The following is a 23,832-nucleotide window of genomic DNA, read 5'->3' on the forward strand; positions in this document are numbered from 1 at the left end:
ACCCAGGTATGTGCAGGACATGTGGCCACAGGTGCACAGATGTGTGCAGGACATGTGGTCACAGGTACCCAGGTGTGTGCAGGACATGTGGCCACAGGTACCCAGGTGTGTGGAGGGCACTAAGTAGAATTCAGCACAAGCTTTAGCAGGTTTTCTCATTGTACAAATCAAGCAGTTCTGAAACAATGATGAGTTGAGACCTCATTAGCATAATCAACATGAGCAGCCAGGTGAAGATTCATGATATAAGTGAACACAAGGCACATTGTGTTACAGAAACTTGTAAAGCACCAACTTCTGAGCCTGGGAAACATGTACCTGTGAGGAATTGTTAAGGAAAGTAAAACTCTGCTTGTATAACGTAAGTACATTTTGTCAAGTATACCTGCTTTTAACTGCTATTGCACTTTTTGCATAATTTGAAATAAGTTTGTCAATAACTTTATTTGTTTTGTGAAGGTGGAGTAACAGGGAGGCTGTAAAGGTAAGACAATTCTTGGAACGAAGGATAGTATAATGACTGACACAGCCATTCCCATATACTCAGAGCACAGTTCAGTACTTTCTGGCTGGCCTTGTGATACCACTTTTACTGAAAAAATTGCACACTACATACATTACACATATGTCACTTGCAAAAATATTTTTAACACAAACAACAGCTATGCTGCCTCATTTAGTTTCAGTGTCATAGCTATTGTTTTATGGAGAACATTTGCTTATAAAAGTGTCTGACATTACTTTTAAGATTATGGATAGATATAATATAATAGTCAGGCACAGAATCAGCATACTATATGGGAAAGGCAGAAACTGGTGCTCTAAGGATTTGGCAGGGCTGCTTGTAAACAGGTCTGCCAATTAAGCAGTTCATCATACTGACAAGAGCAATGCCTATAATCAGGGGAAGCAGTGAGAAGACAGCATTTAAGCCAAAGTTCCTCGATGTGGTGAATAAGGTGTTACTTTAGGCCCTCCATCTCCATGCAGGACAGTCAGTTTACCTGTATGCTGCTGACCGGGCCTACTTGGACAGTGACTAGGAAAAAAGTTGGGGCAGACTTTCATGTGGATGGTCGCCACAACCATAATTATGAGATGGTGCACCACAGGGCCACTGACATGACATATGCCACAGAACTAATACCTGAACAACTGGCACAGGAAGGTAGGTCAATGGGTTTGGGGCCATCAAGTGAACAAGGTCTCCTGAAGACAGAGGCATTCCTGGCCTTCCTTAGAGGCAGTGACCCATCAACAGAGTCTCACAGTGTGTGCTGGATGTTGGGTCAGAAACTCAGTGGCCAACAAGGCAATCTACCCCTTAATTACTTCCCAAATTATTAAAGCTGTTTGATTTATGGTATACAAGAACATCAAGGATTCCCTCGTCATGGCCATCTGCACAAGGTATGCAATTAAAATATTTACTTTGTTAATGTTAATATCTATACACCTCAGTTCTATGGATACTTCTGGTGCTGGTATATACTTACACAAGACACTGTGCTTTGGTCTGTTGACAGGTGATTCTTTATCTAGCACCAGCTTTGTAGAATTGTCCCTGCCTGATGCTGGAGGATCTGAACTCTCTAATGATGGAGGGGTTGAGGTGACATAGTCTGGGAGTAGAGTGTGTGTGTTTAACACAGGGAACATGACCACTGCATCACCAGCACAGACCACAGACACAGCCTGTATGCCTGTAGATACCCAGGAGACACACACCTCACAGTGGGAACAGATTAATGGGGGAAGTGTGCTATCCCTTAGACACAAGCCAAAATCTGCCTCTAGCATCCACGGGCAAAGAAGTACACACAAGGGGTGAGTTATTGTGCTCTCTGGAGACATGGTTACTACCCCCCCACTGAGATTTTATTTATTTATTGATTTATTGGAATTTGAATACCATGAAAGTTCAACTGGGTAGAAGCCCATTTTCAATGGAGGCTCGGGGGAGAAAAGCTCCAAATTATTACAAAACATTTTAAGAACAATAATTCTATTGGCTGGTGTGTCAATAACCACAACTGAGTATATGTACAGCATCATCATGAAGGTACAAGCAAGTACCACCACAGTCACGGTAGAGTTAATGAGAGTGTGCCAGGTGACTTCCGGGAGTGCATGTCCCGTATGTATGTCTTGGATAGACTCACTCACATTCTAGAACATGCAATGTCCTCTCAAGCTCACCTGCCAGGATGAGGCTTCGTCAACAAAGCCAGTTCACCACTACCTCAACAGACAGTAGCCATCATGGCTGTGAATGAGGAAGACCATGCTCATGTAGTACTATACCTTCCACATCTGTTGTAGAGGTGTCTTGGCCCAGAAGTGGACATTTCCACAGTCTTGACAGTCACAGCTGTGGTATATCTCATAGCAGAATTCACTAGAAGTCACACAGCATGCATCTGGCCTGGGTCATGGTACAACCACTGCAACTTCTGGTACAGAACGTTCTCGTAGGTGGAGTGTGCAAATTAGATACTCATACCCTCTGCCAAACATGCCATGGACCTGTCCAGTACAGAAAGATACAGTGTTTCAAGTTCTGCTGCAGCGGTGTCCCAGCAGACCTACAGTGTCACTACCACAATCCCCAGTATATTGCACACACAAACTTCCACTGACACCATTCCTTCACAAAGCTTTTTATTAAACTTTTAATACACAGACTGACAGACACAGATACACAGACACACACACACACACACATATACACACACACACCAAGATGTATATACACACACACACACACACACATACATACACACACACACACACACACACACACACACACACACACACACACACACACACACACACACACACACACACACACATCCCTGTGAAAGACATCCACTAATGTGCTTCCTTCCCAGCTTATGCAAATGATGATAACTGTGCCCCGCTCTTTCTACACAGTTACTTGGTTTACCTCTATCTAATACACAGTGTGGCCAGCCTATGCAGGAGTAAACACAGCCTGGCCTTATTTTTGCATGCATCCCTTTTACTGTAGTGCATCTGCTTTAATCTTATCTTTTATATTCTGAAGACATGTCCCAGGTGCTGCCTTACTGCCAAAGCTGTGGCATGCTGTGCCCATCTCCATTTGGCATGATCACCCCCTGCTGCTTGCCCCTCCATTGACTCCTTATCTGACTCATCCTTTACTGCCCAGTGTGTTGGCGGACTGCTGCTCCTGCAAGTGCCCACCCTCCTGTAACTGTTTCCTAGGTATGCTATTGTGCAACATCACACACACTGACACCTTTTGCACACATGCCAGGGTCATACTACAGGGCACCACCATATGAATTCAGACAGCAAAAACTTGCCTTCAGTAGTGTGAAAAAATGCTAAATAATATTCCCTGTTGCATGTAGGCATGGCTGTATCCCTCCTCTGTTTGATTTTGTGGATTTCTTGTGTGTTTTATGAGTTAGAGTTACAGAGAATATTCTGCAACACCACCAAGATGACCCTGGGGGAAGTCACATCTTGCAAAACATTGGTACAGCTCACAGGTGTGCCATATGTGGGAGATGTGATAACTACCTGCGTGACCTATTTACACACTGTAGACTATACTCTTTGCATTACAGACACATGGCAAGTGACAGATGAATACCTTTGTGTATCATGTACCTGTTTCTCCATCTAATGGGACCTTTATTTCAATGAGGGTAAAGTCTATGGCCCCCAGTACCTCAGGGAAATGTGATATATCATAAAAGTCCTGCACCGTGTTGGCTTTCTCCTCTGTGATACGTGAGAAGCATATATACTTCCCAACATGCTGAAGCAAGTTATTGAGAAATCAACTGAGTATTCTTGAGGCAGATACCTGAGATACCTCCATAGTGTCCCCAGTAAGTCATTGAAAGGTCCCCACAGCTAATACACATAAATACACAAATCTTAGTATCCACAGGGATAGGAACTCCATGACTCCCACAAGGCTACAGATGCTGCTGACCCATATCCGCAATGTCTTGCATGGTGTCTCTGTCTACTTGGTACAAGTCCAGAATGGAATCTATGAAACATTAAGTGCACCATCATGCAAAGCAATGATAATACCAGGCTCTTGCAGATTCACATTTACTAATGCTGCAGCAGCCCCTTACAATCTTTCATCCTTCCCCAACTCTGAACATGAATATTCATACAGGTTCAAATGTGCATTGAGTACAGCCCCATTGTGCAGCATTTACACATTTAAGAATTGCTCTGCCATCGTGTTTTGGGACATTTATATACCCCAAGATGCTCATTCTACTAATGTTGTTCACATTCCTCAGTGTAAGAACGTTTTCCGAACTCAGGCTCGAAATGCACTCTATCTAATCCTCATTCATCTTTAGCATGTATGACTGCTAAGGAGCGTTCTGCTTTATTAGGAAACCATAATCATTTGAAAACATTTTTATTCACTTCTGTTGCCTGTTTGAATGGTGATATTGAAGTTGTTTGCGTTGTATAAATTATTTTTATTATACCATAATATTTTTGAAAAGCAGATAAAGTACTGGACCACTCTTCAGTTATTTATTTAAATGATTTATTATGTTATTGTTAACAATTTTCAGAGTCTAATTTAATTGTTAAAATTATTACTAAATATTCCAATTTGAAAAACGTTCAATTTTATTTAAAATTATGTTTCCTATCTTCTTTAATAATTTCATTAATCACCAATGTATTTGTTTTAGATCAACTTAATCTTTGGTCTGATTCCTTTCAGATATTTTTAGCAATAAATCTAGATTTGAAATCCAAAAGAACAGGACAGCATTGCATAGGGTGCTGGACATAAACATAAGTCTAGTCTCTACAAAGGTCATTTTAGCTAATATACATAAAGGTACACATATCTTACTATCCATAGGGATACAATGAGTATGCAAGTAGATCACCACCAGAAGAAAACTTTTTGTGTCTAACACACTATTGAAAAAACTGAACTACTCGAAGAATATGCCAGCAAGAGAAGAGCAAATCGAATCATTATTTATATGGTATGAATTAGAAAAATAAATAATACATATATAAATGATTCTGTATGTATTTATATGCAAACTAAAATCACCAAGTAAATGTTCAAATCCTAAAGATGCCATCAAAGTGGTTATTTGTAGTTGTAAAGATGGCTGCATATGGACGTAACAATGGACATGAGGAATGTAGCTTATGCATTACTCCATTATTTATTTATTTATGTGTTCAGACCATGCAACAAAGTTTGTGAGCTTTTGCAGACTTTGATGTGTTATAAAACAATTTGGACTAGAGCCATTCTCTCTAGTGATCAGATTGCCAACTTGGAGATAATATAATTTCAAAACATTCATTGTGAATTTATTTCACAATATAAGGTGGAAACAAGCTCTTATATACTTATGGGAATTCATTAAAATTGCTAGCATAAAGTGTGCAGACCTACCAACACAACATGCCCATTTCTTATTCAGGAACATGGTAGCTGTGAGGAGGTAATTCCCTATCAACTTATTTGCATAATTCCTGAATCACAGTTACTACTGTGATGTGCAGATCATGGCTGATCTGCAGATCGCTGCGGTAATCTGCTGTCATCTAGACACTGAAATCCCCCATCCAGTCACTTTCACTCACTCAAGTATAAGCACACACACACACACACACACACACACACACACACACACACACACACACACACACACACACACACACACACACACAAAAAACACAGTCCTGATACCTGTCTCTACACTTCTGTGATCTCCCACATCCCCATAACACTTTAATACAATTCCAACATGTATGTATGTGGCCCTGATATCTAGTGTATCTCCACCCCACCTTGATCTCCATTACACTGGTGGTAATGTTATGGCACTTTAAAGAGTCATCGTCGGTGGTCTAATATTTCCCTGACCACCCATCATCCTTATGAAGTATATACCATTACAGCACTTATCCCTGGTGTACAGGGGTGCCCTCTGATCTCCATACCACTGTTAGTGCCATTATGGCACTTTAAGGTGTCTAGTGGTTCCTCCCATCTCTGTTGAACTGGTCTTTACCTACAGGCACTTTATGGAGTAATGCCAGGTGTCTAGTGTATTCCCACAACCTCTGATCTGCTTTGTAATGTTGGTATCATCATGGCACTTAAAACATTCTCTTGTGTCTAGCGTATATGTATACATGATGTGTGTATGGTGTTTTAGTGAATAAAGCTGACCTGAAGAGGATTCTACTACAAGTTCCAGTGTTTTTTCTCTTTCCACTTGTCATTGTTCAGAATAATGGATAACTTCTTTAAAAGGCCTAAAATTCTAAAAATGCATAAAGTCTCTCAACTGTTTTCCTTTGCCATTTAAATCTTCTTACTCTGGCATTCTGTTGTTAGTCTCAAGCCCTTCTCTGTCGTCTCTAATTTTATTCACTTCCATTTGAGTCCCCCCGCTTGAAATTCTATAGTATACCTTTAAGAAGCAATTTCATGTAACCAAACTGCATTTCAACCGATGTAAACTGATAAAGTCAAATGTAAACCTAATATTTTATTAAAAACATGTAAGAAATGTATTACAATCAACTTTATAAAGACTGTAGAATAACTGTATATGAGCTTTCTAAATATTTGCAACTCTGTAAACTTAAATTCTATCATATCTGAAGTGGATAACCGAAGTTTACTTGCACAGTTTAGTAGTCCTGAGTCTTAATAGTGGCTGAAAAGGATCTCTGGAGCAGTCCATCTACCTGTTTACCAAATACTAGATAAAATATCTGAAGAGCGGTTGCCACAGGGCACCAGGTGGCAGCATTGATATAGGTTCCCACCCCCACCCACCAAGTACTGGTATGTGGAGTTAGTATTTCATATTAATGTAGATTAATTGTAAGCATTTTTATTACTTTGTATTTTATATATTGAACAGGCTTGCTCCCAGACTCCCAAAGTAATCATAATCCCACATGTGCCATCCATCATTGCACCGTAAGTTATAAAAACATCTTTTACAACCTAGTTTGAAACCTCACAAGTTTTAGTCTAACCTCCTTTACCACTATACTTAGGAACATTTAGGGATCTTCTCTAAAAATCTTACCACTAGATGAAGCATGTGAAAATTTTATTTTTTCCTTTCTATCAGTTCTCAATAGACAGTCTCTATTAAGAAAAATAAAAGTGCCAGATCAAATGCATCCCAAACATATCTACAAGAATATAGTTAAAGGCCAGATTTTAAGGGCATCTAGACTTACTAGTCAAGACGTTAAGTTTCATGAAATAGTTGAGGTTTTACACGATGAATTTAAAGACAGAGGCTATAAACGCAATGGAATGGCATGTCCATTTCCAGAAAGTCTAGGAAAAAGGAGATCAGCAGGTAAACCTTATTTGCATAATACTTGTGATGGCTACCTAATAATGCAAGGATAGAGAACTCAGCAGTGTTGAATAGGCCAGTTATATCCTTTACCAACAATAATAGGAAAATTAAAGAGATTTTTATGAAAAACTGGAATATTTTAACTGTGGATGAGAAGGTACGTCAATTAGTAGGAGATACCCCAAAATGTACTTATAAGAACATGAAATCATTGAAACATCTTTTATGTTATGAGAGAAAAGGGAAACAACATGTAGTGTCAGATAGGAAAGGGACTTATGCATGCAGGAGCTGTAATCAATGCAGTTACATGTTGAATGATAACAAGTTCGTTCATCCTGACACAGGACGACAGTATGATTTTGAGATATATGCAGACTGCAGGACACGTAATTTGGTATATTTAGCTATTTGTATGACATGTACATCTTTTTATGTAGGCATGACTAATAGGACCCTTAGGGAACGTGTTAGAGAGCACGTATATGCCATCAACAGAGAAGACAACAGCAACGCCTTGGCCAAACATGTGATAACTGAAGGTATGACACATAATTTTAAGTTCATGGCAATAGAATTAATATATAAAGACATTAGGTTAGGTGATTACAAGAATTATACCGAACAAAGAGAAATCAGATGGATTATGAGGCTACAGGCTGATAGAGCCTCTGGTTTAAATGATAGAGTGTCGTTGAACCCCTTTCTTTTTAAATGATAGAGTGTCGTTGAACCCCTTTCTTAGGGCAAAGGGGTTTAACCATTGATATGCATCACATTTAGTAACACTTTTTCATGCATTATGTCATCCTTTTAAAATTATAGATGATTTTTTTAATTTAAGTTCTACTTTTTCTTTTTTATTGTGTATCAAGTTTATACTGATGAAATTTTACAGAACTTTTATCTATGCTTATTAGTTGTTTTAAACTCTATCTCACATGAATGTTATTTTATTTGTTATTTTGACAGGTTTTAACGTAACTCATATTTGTTTCAACGTTTATTTACTCTGTTGGTTACTGGTTCTACATGTTGCTATATATTTTTATTGGTTTTATATCTTATTTAGATACCAGCTCTAGGTCTCACAGATACTAGATATTTGTAGTTATTTTCAGCAAATTTCCTCTATCTGATGCCTTAATTGTATTATAAAGGGTTTAAATAAATATTTAACTATCTATCAACTTTATATGTATTTATAAAATGGTTTACATTGGAAGCCATTTTCTTTTGAGTTTTATCAGATTTTTAAACATTTAATTGGATGTACTTTGCATGCGTTAATATTAATATGCACCCAGCTGATTGGTTGAACAACGCATTGAATGCGGTATTTAAACACAAGGGATTTGTTAGTGATTGAACAGTCTGATGAAGCATTCATATGTAATGTGAAAGCACTTACTGGATACTGAGAAAGTTTTTTGGTTTTACTTTTTAATAAATGGTCAATGGTCAGCTTCTCATTGTCGTGTTGTGCCTCAGAGTTTTGCCTCTGATTGTTGTATTCATGCTTTATTTGAGGCACTTTACCCTTGGCGACTGATTTTGCTACACCTTGCTCCCAGACTCCCAAAGTAATCATAGTCCCACATGTGCCATCCATCATTGCACTGTAAGTTATAAAAACATCTTTTACAACCTAGTTTGAAACCTCACAAGTTTTAGTCTAACCTCCTTTACCACTATAAAAATCTTACCACTAGATGAAGCATGTGAAAATTTAATTTTTTTTCCTTTCTATCAGTTCTCAATAGACAGTCTCTACTAAGAAAAATAAAAGTGCCAGATCAAATGCAACCCTTTGTATTACTAGAAACACCAAACAGATAATGCAGGAAAGACACAAAGCATGCAAACAATGGTATAAAGTCTAAACTAAAACTTCCTACCAGCCATATAGACAGCAGAAAAATCTCTCCAAGAAACTCATCCACATTGACAGAAAAAAAACTTTCTTCACCAAACTCCAAAAGAAGACCCTTTTTTAACCCAAAAAGTTATTGGGCAGCCACAAACACACTCCTGAAACCTTACAAAACGCACAGCCATATCCCCTACCAAATGAAACAAGCCAAAGCATTGCTAAACATTTCAACCTCCAGTTCATCTGAGTAACATTTGCAGCACTAAAGAATGACACATTAGATTCCTTTCAGTTCACTCAGAATAGTAGCTCAAAAGTTTCTCTTCCACCAGTCCCAACTAAAATAATACAAAAACTGATATCACAACTGAAATCTGCAACATTATCAGCTGACGAGATTCCTGCTGAATATTTAAAGTCTGTCACATATGCCATAGTGTACCGCACACTGATACTTGCTAACAGATCCGTATTAGAATTATATGTACCCAAACTATGGAAAACAGTATGTATTATTCATTACAAAGAGGAGAAAAATCAGCAGAATAATCCAGCTACTGACAAATAGCCGTACTTTCTCACTTATAAAAAATCTAGAAAGATGTGTATCTTCCCAACTGCTGAAGTACCGCCTAGATAATGACCCACTATCTCCCACCCAAGATGGCTTTTGCCCTTCAAATAACACCACTACAGCTCCTCTCTCCTTCTACAACACAATGAATCCTCCTTAGTATGAAGATAAACTTGTAACTTACACATTTCTGAATGTATCAAACTCAATTGATACAGTCTCCCCCTTGATAAACTGCTACAAACATTAGTCTCCCTCAGTCTTTCCACATGTACCCTGAGATGGTTTAAAACTATCTCTTAGATAGGATATGATATGTCAAATGGCAAACATGCTACTAATCCTATCTGTCCATAACCATTGGTGCCCCTCAGACCTCAGTCCTAGGGTCTCTCCTCCTTTGTACTTTTATAAACAGTCTTCGTACAACCGAGGTGCAAGGCTCCCCAGTTCAGTATACAGATGATGCCACTTTAATCTGCTCAGCTTTAAGCATGTCATTGCTACAATCCATTACACAACAATCCTATTCCTCCAGCTCTAAGCACGCCATCACTACAAATTGTTACACAACAGTCCTACTCCTCCAGCTCCAAGCATGCCATCACTACAAATTGTTACACAACAGTGCTACTCCTCCAGCTCCAAGCATACCATCACTACAAACTATTACACAACAATCCTACTTCTCCAACTACGAGCATGCTGTCACTAGAAATGATTACACAACAGTCCTAGACCTCTAGCTCCAAGCATGCCATCACTACAAACTATTACACAGCAACCCTAACCCTCCAGCTCCAAGCATGCCATCCATACAAAGTATTACACAACAATCCTATACATTCAGCTCCAAGCATGCCATCACTACAAACAATTACACAACAATCCTACTCCTCCAGCTCCACGCACGCCATTACTACAAACTATTACACAATAATCCTACTCTTCCAGCTCCAAGCATGCCATCACTGCAAACTATTATACAACAATCCTACACCTCCAGCTCTGAACATGCCATCACTACAAACTATTACACAACAATCCTACCCCTCCAGCTCCAAGCATGCCATCACTACAAACTATTACACAACCATCCTACTCCTCCAGCTCCAAGCATGCCATCACTGAAAACTATTATACAACAATTCTACACCTCCAGCTCTGAACATGCCATCACTACACACTACTACACAACAGTCCTAACCCTCCAGCTCTAAGCATGCCATTACTACACACAATTACACTACAATCCTACTCCTCCAGCTCCAAGCATGCCATTACTGCAAACAATTACTCAATAATCCTACTCCTTAATCAAATCTTTTTTGAATGAATCTTATGTTCTGAATCCAAACAAAACAACAATTCTACTTTTTATGCAAAAACAATGCTATGATCACAAATGTGCCGTTACTATATCATCCACAAAAACACTAGACTTGAGGTTGCTACACATACTAAATTATTTGGGATCACCATAATTATCTGAAATTTGATGTACACATCCAAAACACTATAAAAACCCCATATGTAAGTAGTACAGATCTGCAAGGCATTTTCCTACATCACCTTGTCACCTTGCAATCTAGAAAGAGCGCATCCCTCTCAGATTTATTCAAACTATCTCCTCTGCCTATCCCCTACTAACCAATGTTAACTGCTCTTTTTAACAAAACTGGAACAATGTTATAATAAATAGCAAAATCTGCAACTGACCTGCCAAGTAAAATAATCATTGCCTACCACTCAACCAGCTAAACTGGTTGCAATTCTCCAACTATCAAAAATTCAGTTAATTTAAACTCGACCAAATTCTACTTCATTACACAAACTAATGCCCAGCACTGAGGACATTAATGCTATGGTATTTCCCATCTAGGTCTCTCAGGTGTAAAGATAAACATGTTGTCCAAGTCTATAGAAAAAACAATAAACATGATAAAGCAAAGTATTTCTTAAATGTATCCAAATGTTAGAATACTTTCCCACAAGACCTCAGGCAAATCTTAAATACAAAATATTTCAAAGGAAATTTTAAATCTCATTTCTTGGATTCCAAACTATTCTCCTGCTAAAATTGCTACAGTTCTACCCATCTATCCTCTATCTGTAGTGTCTGATCTTTTTGCATACACCAAGCTTCTAAGCTTTCATCACAAGATCTAGTAAGTTAACCGCACCCCAGATTTCTTACCAAACAGCTTGCAATCAAGTAGTAATGCTCTACACACATGTTGTTGTAGCTATCTATCTATTACAATACCTAATGGTAGTTAATAGCATTATCATTGCTACTTAGTAAGACTGAAATGTAACTCTCTGGTATATAATGAATGATGATATTTATAGGCTCTATTGCTTCTATTTTTTCTTTGTATACTACTTTTTGTATTCTGTATGTGATAATTAACATTTGCTGTTTTGCCTTGTATTGTATTGCATTGCATTTTAAGACAACTTATAATAGCTTATCTCCCCAGACCTCTGATGGAAAGGGACCTGTCATGAACAAGATGAACTTTAGCAGTAAATAAATAAATACATTCAAACATATATACATATATGCATACATACATACATGCATACATACATACATGCATCCATACACACATACATACGTACGTACATACATGCATCCATACACACACACATATGTACGTACATACATGCACACATGCATACACACACATACATGCATACATACACACATACATTCATGCATGCATACATGTGTACATACATACATGCATACATGCACACATACATTCATATGTATATACACGCATACATACATACACACATGCATACATGCATACATACACACAATCATACGCATACATCCATATGCACATACATTCACACATACATACATTCATGCATACATACATGCATGCATGCACACATACATACATAGAAAACATGCATAAATACACACACATGCATACATACATACATACATGCATACATTTTATGGAGCTGCTTCATGTGACTGACTGTTTGGGTATATGTTGTACAGGCATTCTTTGTTTGCATATCTATATTGATTATAGGTTTACTGGTAGTTACTAGGTGTACAGTTCGGGAGACCATTAATGAGCCTAGCCCAAATTCCCAACTCTCCCAAGGGACTGTGTAGTTAAGTGTCTTGCTCAAGGTCCCACAGTAAGAAGATGAAGGCTGAGGGAATCAAACCACGTACCACACGTACCACATGTACCACGTGAAGTATCTCATTAACAGCTCATAGCCTTAGTTATTTATACTAACTGTTAGACGGGCTTCAGGTGATATTTGTTAGTGCTTGCTTTGCAGGGTCTACAGGGGTTAAGAGATCTTCACCCAGTGCTGACTGTGAGTTTGGTCTGAGCAGCTTATATCCACATTGTTTCAGAGAAATGCATGTGTGATGCATGTGTGCATACAGGTATGCAGCACAAAATGTATTTATACTTTCACCTCTGCAGATCCTACACTAAGGCTGTTCTATCCATCTGCGTCAGCTGACTGAGATGCAGTCTCAGCTGAGGCTAACAATGATGGCACTGAAGTTCCACTGCCTTTCCCAGTTGATGCTATCAGTGATTGTGCAGAAGCAACCCAGAGTACAGCACTGAACATACAAACAGTGATCGTGCAGAAGTAGCTCACTGTAAAGCACGGAACATACAACTAAGTAGCTGAGGTGATAAAATTGTAAAATTACAAATTTTATTTAGATTAGTCTATAGCATGTTTGTGTCATATGTTAAGTTATGAGCAATCAGGGGAAATCGGTATTCTAATCTCAGGATGAGCATGCGAGATCCACAAGAGACATTAGAGCAAGGTCCGCGCAACAGCCTAACTAAGGATTCCTACCTATGTAAGTCAGCTATGCCAGCTCTTAAACATTATAAGCCTCTAGGGAAAATTTCTACCAGATTTATCAGCAATTCTAAATACATTAATTGATGACTTGTTGAAAAAGATTTGACCCTAAAAGTTTTAGCAGTCTGATGTTGATGTCTGCTTCATTGCTTGCCTTCTATGAATTTACCAAACCTGCAGCTGTTACCAGTAAATATCTCTTTGGTGCTGCTTTCTCCAGATGGATAGACAAGATTATGGCCAGTATATTCTTTCTCCAGAATGCTGATGCTGAAAAAAGATTTTCACGAACTGAGAAAGAGTGACTTGTGACTGGTTGTGTATGTGAATCTTTCTCCGGGTACTTACTACAACTAGAGAATTCCCATCTCTAAAATGACCACATGCCACTGATTCCACTGAATAACTCCTATAACTTGGACAAGGTACCATCCAGGTATAGACTGAGATGCTTTAAAGCAAAGCAACTTATGTGCCTGGAAAATAATCATGGCCAGTACATTATCCAGAAATCCAGTACATGACCAAATGCAGTCAGATACTGAGGAAGTTTTTTTTTACTTTAATGCAGTGTCTTATGACAACTTGACTAGTGACTGGGAAAAAAAGGCAAGAAAAATTAAAAACCACAAAAACTGACAATGATTTAAGAATAGTTACCAACTATATCAGAGACGGAAGCTTAACTGCAGGACAGAAACAAAGCACCAGATGCACGAATAATACCCTGTCAGAGCACAATTGTCCAACTATGATTTCCCATGATTTCATATGATTTCCTGTGCTTTCATATGATTTCCTTACCTTTCCACTTCCCTTCCGTTCTGTACCAACACAGAATACATTGTCTTTTCAGCATGCTGAAGTGTTGAAACAAACGTATAAAAGACACCAAGGCTTCACAGACTGTCATGAAAGAGCCCACATTTCTACATGGTGGACTAACATGAACATAGACATTATAAAGCGTATCTCAAAATGCCAGTTGTCTATTACAATCAAACCATTCCAAAAAATAGAAACACTAATACAGACTTCTTTACTACAAAGACTGGTTGTTTGCATAGAAGATTAAAGCCCTTAGCTATTAATAAGCTGTTTGTTTTAGCCAACTTTGTTAGGTTTTTTCAACCTCTGCTTTCCTACTGTGAGACTCTGGGCAAGTCACTTAACTAGACAGTGTTCCCAGATGATACATAAAATGTCTCACCCAGTTAATAAATGTATAAAAAAACTCCTTGATAAAACATAGCCACTGACTTGACTGACAGATTCCACAGAGGATTAACGCTATGAGCTATTAACAACCTGCTTCCTCTGATCCAGGGTTTGATCCCCCACAACTTCCATTTGCTGACTGTGTGATTTGAGCAAATCACTTAATCAGACAGGAAACTACCCTAGGCTCCTCAATGATCTCCTAGGCCACATGTCTAATATCTATCTGTGAGCCTACCTAATTCAGAGGTAAGAGCTATCTAGTAGTCATAGACTATTACTCCTGAGACATACAGCTATCTAGTAACCATGGACAATTAATCCTGTGAAATATAACTGGTATACATATCAGCCACAAGTAGTCCACAAATCGTTGTAAGTTTCAAGACTATGTTTGCTAGATATGGGTTACTCACTGCACTGGAAAAAGACAGTGGCATGCACTTTGTGTCTGTTGTCTACCAACAAGGTGCTGAAGAGTGTGGCTTCTTAAATGCTACACGTGGTCCACACTATCATCGGTCCGAAGGCGATGCTGAGCGGGAGAGTTCACCGAGAAACGTTGATATGCACAGAGCGCTCATACCTTACTGTGCTACTCCAACGAGTACCACAAGAGTATGACCTTCACATATAATGCTTGGATGACAAATAGGAACTAGTGTACCAATACTGGAATCAAAAAATATTCCATATGAGTCCATTATAAAGAGTAATCTTATAAATCATTTTATGACAGATGATAATCTACCCAACTACTTGTCTCTCAACTATTTCAACCAGTCAACCTTAAGTCAAAGGGGGAGAAAAAGTGGGAGACAACTGGTTTTGCTGTACAAAAAATGATGAATCAAAGCTCTACGTGCTGCAGGCTGAAGATGACAACTGGAGATACATATAAGCTGTTCATTTTTATTTTTATTTTATTTAACATTTGTTCACCAGGAAAGTCCAACTGGGACAGAACCCATTTTCAGCAGAAGCCTGGGAAGCAACACTCCAGACGCATGTCTTTGGAATGTGGGAGGAAACCCATTCAGACACATAGAGGACATGCAAACTCTGCACAGAAGGCACCCCAGCTGAGAACTGAACCTGCTGCTGTGAGGTGACAATGCTAACCGCTGCTGTTCCAAAGAGGTATTCATAGGTGTTTTAGTCAAGGGTGATTATGCTTTAGTCAGTCAGCATTCCTGTTTCCTCAAAAGCTTTACCACAAACTACTATGATATACAAAGGAGGATGTCCAGAATTCAAAATGTGCTGTGACGTTTAGACTATTATTGATCCATGCGTGACTGTACCTAATTTTACTAACACTGTTCCACTGAGAGACACTGGAAGAATTTCTAATCATTTTGCTTGTTTAACTACTTTTCCAGATTTCAGTCCCATCCACATTACTCAAAGTGGTCATGAAGTTCACGTCCCACTGAGGCATCACGAATGTAGCAGAAATGTGACTAATTTATTTTTCCTCAAAATAAAATGCCAATGCATTGTACTAATGTCTACTGCAAAAGCTGCTGTTTCATATACAAATGATTGACAGGCATTTATGAAAAGTTTTAATGCATCTGTACAAACTAATAGCATTCAAAAATATTGACGTTGTGCATTGGTAATATATCATAATCACGTAGCGCAGTTTTAGACAGAGTCCTCTCTCTCTTTATTAATTTCTCCACATCTTTTGGGTTTCTAATAATTATGGGAATGGACCCCATTCCTAAGTTAAAATATGATTAAAGTTCATGAAATTAGTATTGTTTCAATCTATGATGTCAGCCAGATGTGCTCTTTCCAGCACCTGCAATGTGCCCAGTAATGACTCCTGCAATTCCTATGGGGTTACATGGATTGGTATTCATACCTAAATACGATTGTAGTTTCTTTTTTATAAGACCCGTTGCTCCTACTACTATTGGAACTGTCTGGGTATCTTTCTTCCACACTGCTCTCATTTCTGCCTGCAGATCCTGGTATTTTATGACTTTGTGTCTCTCTGTATGCAAGACACTGTAGTCACTGGGTGTGGCGATTTCAATGATCAATGCTAGTTTTGTCTTCTTTTCTTGGACAACTATATCCAGATTTCTAGCACCTATCTTTTGAACTGTTGATAGTGAGTGATCCCACGTGATGTAAACATCACCATTTTCTATGATGCTTTGTGGCTCATGCTTCCAGTGTTTTTCAGCTACTTCAGTATTATAATGTTCGAACTCACACAACACCTAAGCCTAGTACAGCTGTCTTCTGCACATAAAATGATATATACATCTGATAGCTGCCCAGCCCTCAAATCTGCCCTAAAACCCTACATACCTTCAAAAGCCCTCTGCTCTGACAACAAACATATCCCAATTGTCTAGATTTCAAACAAAAGAGTTGGACAGTCCCTATACTCTCATGCCACCGCCAAGCTCTGGAACTCTCTGTCAACAGATATTACTACCACTGAGAGTTTTAACAACTTCAAACACACCCTAAAAAATGTTTTTCTATGTCATCAGACCTGCCCTGCTCTTTCCCTAACAGTTGAACTCCATTTACTCTCTAAGGGCTTTCCTTTCTATCCCAAAAATAGGAATTTCATCTACTAACCACTAGCTTATTGGACTTACAGACTTCCCATAGTTCTACACCCTTAATTTTCTCATCCTTCTAAGCATCTACTTGCATATAATGTTCTGATGCTTATTCCTTATCTTACTCCTACCTGATGTATATAAAAAAAGTGTTTGCAATCTACCACTTCACTTTAATTCAGTACATCTTTTATTATTTTACCGACCTCTCTCTACTTATTTTGTATTTATTATTTTACCTACCTCTTTGTACTTATTTTGTATTTATTTTTGCATCTACGTCTCTGTAGTTATTTTGTATTTATTATTACATCTACCTCTCTGTACTTATTTAGTATTATACTTGTTTTTTTTATCTTGTTCATGTAAATTATCTTAACTTTTATGTATCATTTGGAGCTTTTCTTCCCAGGTCTCCACTGAAAATGGGTTCCTGACCAAGTCAGACTTTCCCAGTAAACAAATGTTAAATAAATAAATGTGTGCACAATCCTCAGTGCAACAGTCTTGCCACAATATTATGCCTTCCAGTATACAGTCCTTCTGCCATTAGTATGTCACAACCAGCAACAAAATGTGTGACTGTTTGAAATTCTGCTTTACAAAACCTACATTTGTCTGTTTCTTCCGCATGTTCAATGGATTTTGTAATGCAACGTGTATGTAGCCCGCTATCTTGGGCTGCCAATATTAACCTTTCATCTTTTGGTTTGAATTTACCTCTCCTTAACCATTCCTGCATTTGATCCTGATCAACATGAGGTTCTTCCAGGAGTTTTCTATACTTGCAACAATATTTATGCATTTTCCACATTTCTTGCCTTCCCCATCTGATCCTTCACCTTATATTCTTTCTTTTGTTTTATTGGCACATTCAGTTGCTGCCTAATTTTTATCTACTTCTGGTTTGATTTCCATTCCGACTTGATGCCAATATGCTTCTGCTAGACTAAGAAAGGAAGTCATCTTAGATTTATTCTCCTCATGGTTTTCATGTTTTAAAACTTTCACTAAGTTTTTGTCTTGTGAGTCAGCAGATATGTATGCAGTCCCATGATTGTAGATATATACATGTAATCAATTTCAAGGAGGCCCAGACCATCTTTAGAGTGGGGAATATATAATCTTGGTATGCAATGATTTTTATTAATCATTTGGTGAGCATGAAGCATCCTTCTTGTTTTCATGTCTAATCTATCCAACACCTTTTCGGGCCATTAAATCACTCCAAAACTATAAGTTAGGACAGGAAGATCAAATTGGTTTATAGCTTGAATTTTGTTCCTAGATGTCAATGTATTCAGGATAGGTTTGTCTTCTAAAATATTCACAACAGTGTAAGAAACTTCTCTGTGTGGAAGATTTTCAGTCCATATATTTCTAGTTAATCACTGTATATTAATCAGATCAGACAATAGTAGTAGAAGTAGCGAACGTAAACTCGTCTTTAGTCAAAACAAAACAAAAAATAATAATAGAAAATATATAATTGTACAGCATTACTAAGTATTCGAAAGTAATCCAAGCAAGGCAGGCAGTCTGTTTCCAGTTGAAAATCCTTTATTAAGTACAAAGACAAGTGATCCAAGTAGAACAAAAATAGAGTAATTTCCTCACAGGCTTCTAAATATATATATGTATATATATATATATATATATATATATATATATATATATATATATATATATACTTTTTATCAGGCATGGGAGTGGTTTATTGTGCTGTAAAACAAAGTGCAAACTGAAAAGGACTGAAGCACCTTCACTCAACCTCCCCAGTAGAAAAATGTTAAGTAATTCCACAGAGAATAACAAATGAAAAATAGCTGCATCCTGACATACACTTTGGATTATCACAGTATCAATAATATTATTGAAGAAAACTGGGACATTGTCACAGGAAACTCTTTTCTGATTAACATCTTAGGTGAAGCCCCATCATTTGTTTATAGGAAGGCAAGGAACATTAGAAGTTTTGTTGAATTTAAACCTAGACCATGTGAGAAAAGCACTAAAAGATGTGAAACTAATTATACATTTTGTATATTTATACAGCAAGGTGATAGTTTTTATTGCCCTTATTTAAAGAAGATCATTAAAACCAGTGCAGGGGGTGACTGAAACACTAAAAAAGTAATTTACTGGGCACAGTGCAATGACTGTGATGCATTATATGTGGGCAAGACTGTAAATAAACTCAAGCGTAGGATTTCATGTCATCTGTCAGAAATCCGCTCTGGATGTAAAAATAATGCACTAGCCAAACACCTTTCTTTTCATAAGACACACATGTTTTAAGTTCCAGATCTTGGATCGCATAGATATGGGTGATCTTGAAGGAGACATCCCGAATATTCTGGAGAAACGTGAACTCATGTGGCAATTAAAGCTGAACTATTTTTAGGAAGCCTGGACTAAACTACTACAGTTCAATTAAAAGTGCACTGAAACTTAGAAAATCGCCACATTGTTTACATGACTAATTGTATTTTATTTTATTTTATTCTACAAATTGGTTTTAAATACCACTTTAAATCAGTTGAAATGTAAGTGTATATTTTGTTTCCATCATCATATATACATTTTTTCTTATTTTTATTTTTTTCTAGTTATTTTTTCCACTTTATTCAAAACGATGTGTAATAACAATAATAACTAATTATACAATTATATATATATTTTTATAGATTGTTTTAGGGTTCTTGTACACAGACCTGAAGAAGTCTAGAAGGATGAAAGCAATCTTTGTTAACAATAGGCTATGAAAATAGAAATTGATTTTTACATGCAAAATGTATATGTATATATTTATGTATATTTTTTTGATTGCCAAATGGACTAAGGTTGATATATTTCCAGCCATGTAGTATATTGTCTTGGATAAAATCACAGACTTAATAATCTACTTAATAATCTGGTTAAATAAGAGGTACCACATCATTATAAATTTTATTTAAAGTACATAAGGGTTATATATTATTATGACAGCTACTAAGTAGGGCAGGACCAGCTCGAATGTCACACTGATGGGGGAAGGGATGTGAATTTCACATGTGTACCAATAACACTTTGTTTACAGCACAATAAACCACTCCCATGCCTGATAAAAAGTATATATATATTTAGAAAGCTTGTGAGGAAATTATTACTCTATTTTTTGTTTTACTTGGATCGCTTGTCTGTGTACTTAATAAAGGATTTTCGACTGGAAACAGCCTGCCTGCCTTGCTTGGATTGCTTTCGAATACTTACTAATGCTGTACAATTATATATTTTCGATTACTTTTTGTTTTGTTTTGACTTAAGACGAGTTTAAGTTCGCTACTTCTACTACTATTGTCTGATCTGATTAATATACAGTGATTAACTAGAAATATATGGACTGAAAATCTTCCAGACAGAGAAGTTTCTTACACTGTTTTGTTTTTCGACCCACTACACTTTAATGGGTTGTTTTGAGACTTTGGGGATACCACGGAGATTACTTCTTTCTTCTAAAATATTCCTTACTAAGTTTTATTCACATTTATTCATGTTTTATTGTTCACCTTACATCAATTCCCAAATATTCTGTGTCACATTCTTGTCGCAAACCGATGTTTTCTTGGTGCTGCAGTTTTCTTGCTTTAAAGGTTGCTTTTGCACATTTATCAAGACCAAATAACATTCTTATATCATCTGAAAATTTTTGAGCACTTGCAATTGTGCTTTCAGCTTCTAATTTTATGATCTATACAGTTTTAAATCATCAACAAAGAGAAGATGAGAAGTCTTTGCAATGTGTTGCTTTCTGGGAGCCAAATTGTAGCCATGACCTAAGCTGTTAAGCAGGCGACTTAATGGGTCCAGGGCAAGGCAGAACAGCAGCAGTGACAGAGTCACCGTGTCACCCTGGAGTACCCCCCTTTGGATATTTATCCCTGGAATAATAATTTGTCCTTTATTATAACTTAACTGAAAAGTGGTTTGCCACTGTGTCATGGTCGCTGTGATGTAGTTTATCAGTGTAGTGTGTATTTTTTACATTTGTAAGCACTCTTCCATCCATGAATGTGGGATACTGTCAAATGCTTTTTTGTCGTTAATCCATGCCATACTTAGATTCTTCCCCTTTTTACAGTTCTCTACTTTGACTTTATTTAACAAGTGATCTTTTGTTCCATATGACTTTCTTTTATTGCCCTTTTGTTCTATTGCCATAATTGAATTTCATCTATAATGTTTAGTGTAGCTTGCAGGTTGACCCTTAAATAGGAGCATTTTTTCCTGTTGTTAACCAGGTTGGTGTCTGTTCATAGGTTCATAGGTAGGTACTACGCTATTGGCCCTGGGGCCTATATAAGCCTAGCCAAATGGTACCCTGGCTTTTGCCACCCAAGAAAATTATTTTCCTGTGCCCCTGTGAAGCAGAGACCCAGAAGTGATCCCCGGGGTGAATTTCCTATCTCCCATCTAATCATCAAGATTTTTCTTGAAGACTGCTAATAAGGAGCTTTGTTTGATATAGATAGGTAGTTTGTTCCAGAGTATGGGAAGTCTCTGGGGCAGGAATGTATCCCTCTGGCATGTTCTGTTTATTGTGGTGACAAGGTTTAGGTCCCTAGAGCATGTAGCTCGGAGGCATTGGGATTTCTTTACGGTGAGCATCTCCAACAGCTCTGGGTTTCACATAGCTTTGTATGTTAGGCACAGATCACCTCTGAGTAGGCGATATGCGACAGAGTAAAGCTGGAGTTTTTTGAGATGGTCTGGGTAGGGCATCTGTTTGAGGCTAGTAATCCTCTTTGTGAGGTACTTCTGTGGCCTTTCCAGTTGTTGTAGATGTCTTGTGAGGTACATACCAAAAGGGGCGTTGTACTCTATAATGGGTCTAATGAGTGATGAGTAGAGGGGAACAATAACCTCTTTTTTCCTGGATGAGAAACCTTTTGTGATGAGGTGTGCGACATAGGATTTCCTGACTACTGTGGCGATGTGATTATCAAAGGAGAGACTACTGTTCAGCTGTGTCCCAAGGTCTCTTATCACACTTTTGGTGCTAAGTAGACTACTGCCTATGTGGTAGTTCATGGGTATAGAGTTTTTACCAAAAGGGGATGACAATACACTTTTTGGCATTGAGCTTGAGACCATGGCTTTGACACCAGGCATCTGTCTCAGTGAGGCCCTTTTGTAGGATGTCCACATTGTTAGGAGATTTGATTATGGCTCCTAGTTTGCAGTCATCTGTGAACTTTGTTAGCCAAAGACCTTCTGTGTTAGCCTGTACTTCAGAGAAGTAGATACCAAACAGGAGACGACCTAGGACTGAACCCTGTGGTACTCCACTTGTCACTGGTCTGAAGTTGGATTTAGAGTCTGCTACTTTCACAGTGTGGGTTCGGTCAGTGAGCCAGTTGGCAACCCATCTTATGACATAGAGATTTATACCAAGTTTAGTAAGTTTGTCTGTAATTCCAGAGTGGGGGATGGTGTCGAAAGCCTTGGTGAGATCTAGATAAGCTGTGTGTACCATCTTACCCTCATCTACAGCTTTGGTGACCGCTTCAAAGAAGTCTATCAGGTTCAGGAGACATGATCTGCCTTTTATAACCCTGAACTGGGTAGGGTCCAGAGTTTAGAGATTACCAATGTCATTGTTTATAAGTTCCATGATGATACGTTCCATAGCCTTGCAGACCAGGCTCGTCAGGCTAATGGGGCGGTAGTTCCTGGGGTCTGTGGTGGCTCCCCCTTTGTGGAGTGGGATAACTGTTGCTGTGCACCATTCACTGGGCACAAAGTCTGAGGTGAGGATATGATTGAAGACCTTCTGTGTTAGCCTGTACTTCAGAAAAGTAGATACCAAACAGGAGACGACCTAGGACTGAACCCTGTGGTACTCCACTTGTCACTGGTCTGAAGTTGGATTTAGAGTCTGCTACTTTCACAGTGTGGGTTCGGTCAGTGAGCCAGTTGGCAACCCATCTTATGACATAGAGATTTATACCAAGTTTAGTAAGTTTGTCTGTAATTCCAGAGTGGGGGATGGTGTCGAAAGCCTTGGTGAGATCTAGATAAGCTGTGTGTACCATCTTACCCTCATCTACAGCTTTGGTGACCGCTTCAAAGAAGTCTATCAGGTTCAGGAGACATGATCTGCCTTTTACAAACCCGAACTGGGTAGGGTCCAGAGTTTAGAGATTACCAATGTCATTGTTTATAAGTTCCATGATGATACGTAACATAGCCTTGCAGACCAGGCTCGTCAGGCTAATGGGGCGGTAGTTCCTGGGGTCTGTGGTGGCTCCCCCTTTGTGGAGTGTG

This window comes from Protopterus annectens, chromosome 6.part0 (assembly GCF_019279795.1).
Source record: "Protopterus annectens isolate FY-2018-M chromosome 6.part0, PAN1.0, whole genome shotgun sequence".
NCBI lineage: Eukaryota > Metazoa > Chordata > Ceratodontiformes > Protopteridae > Protopterus > Protopterus annectens.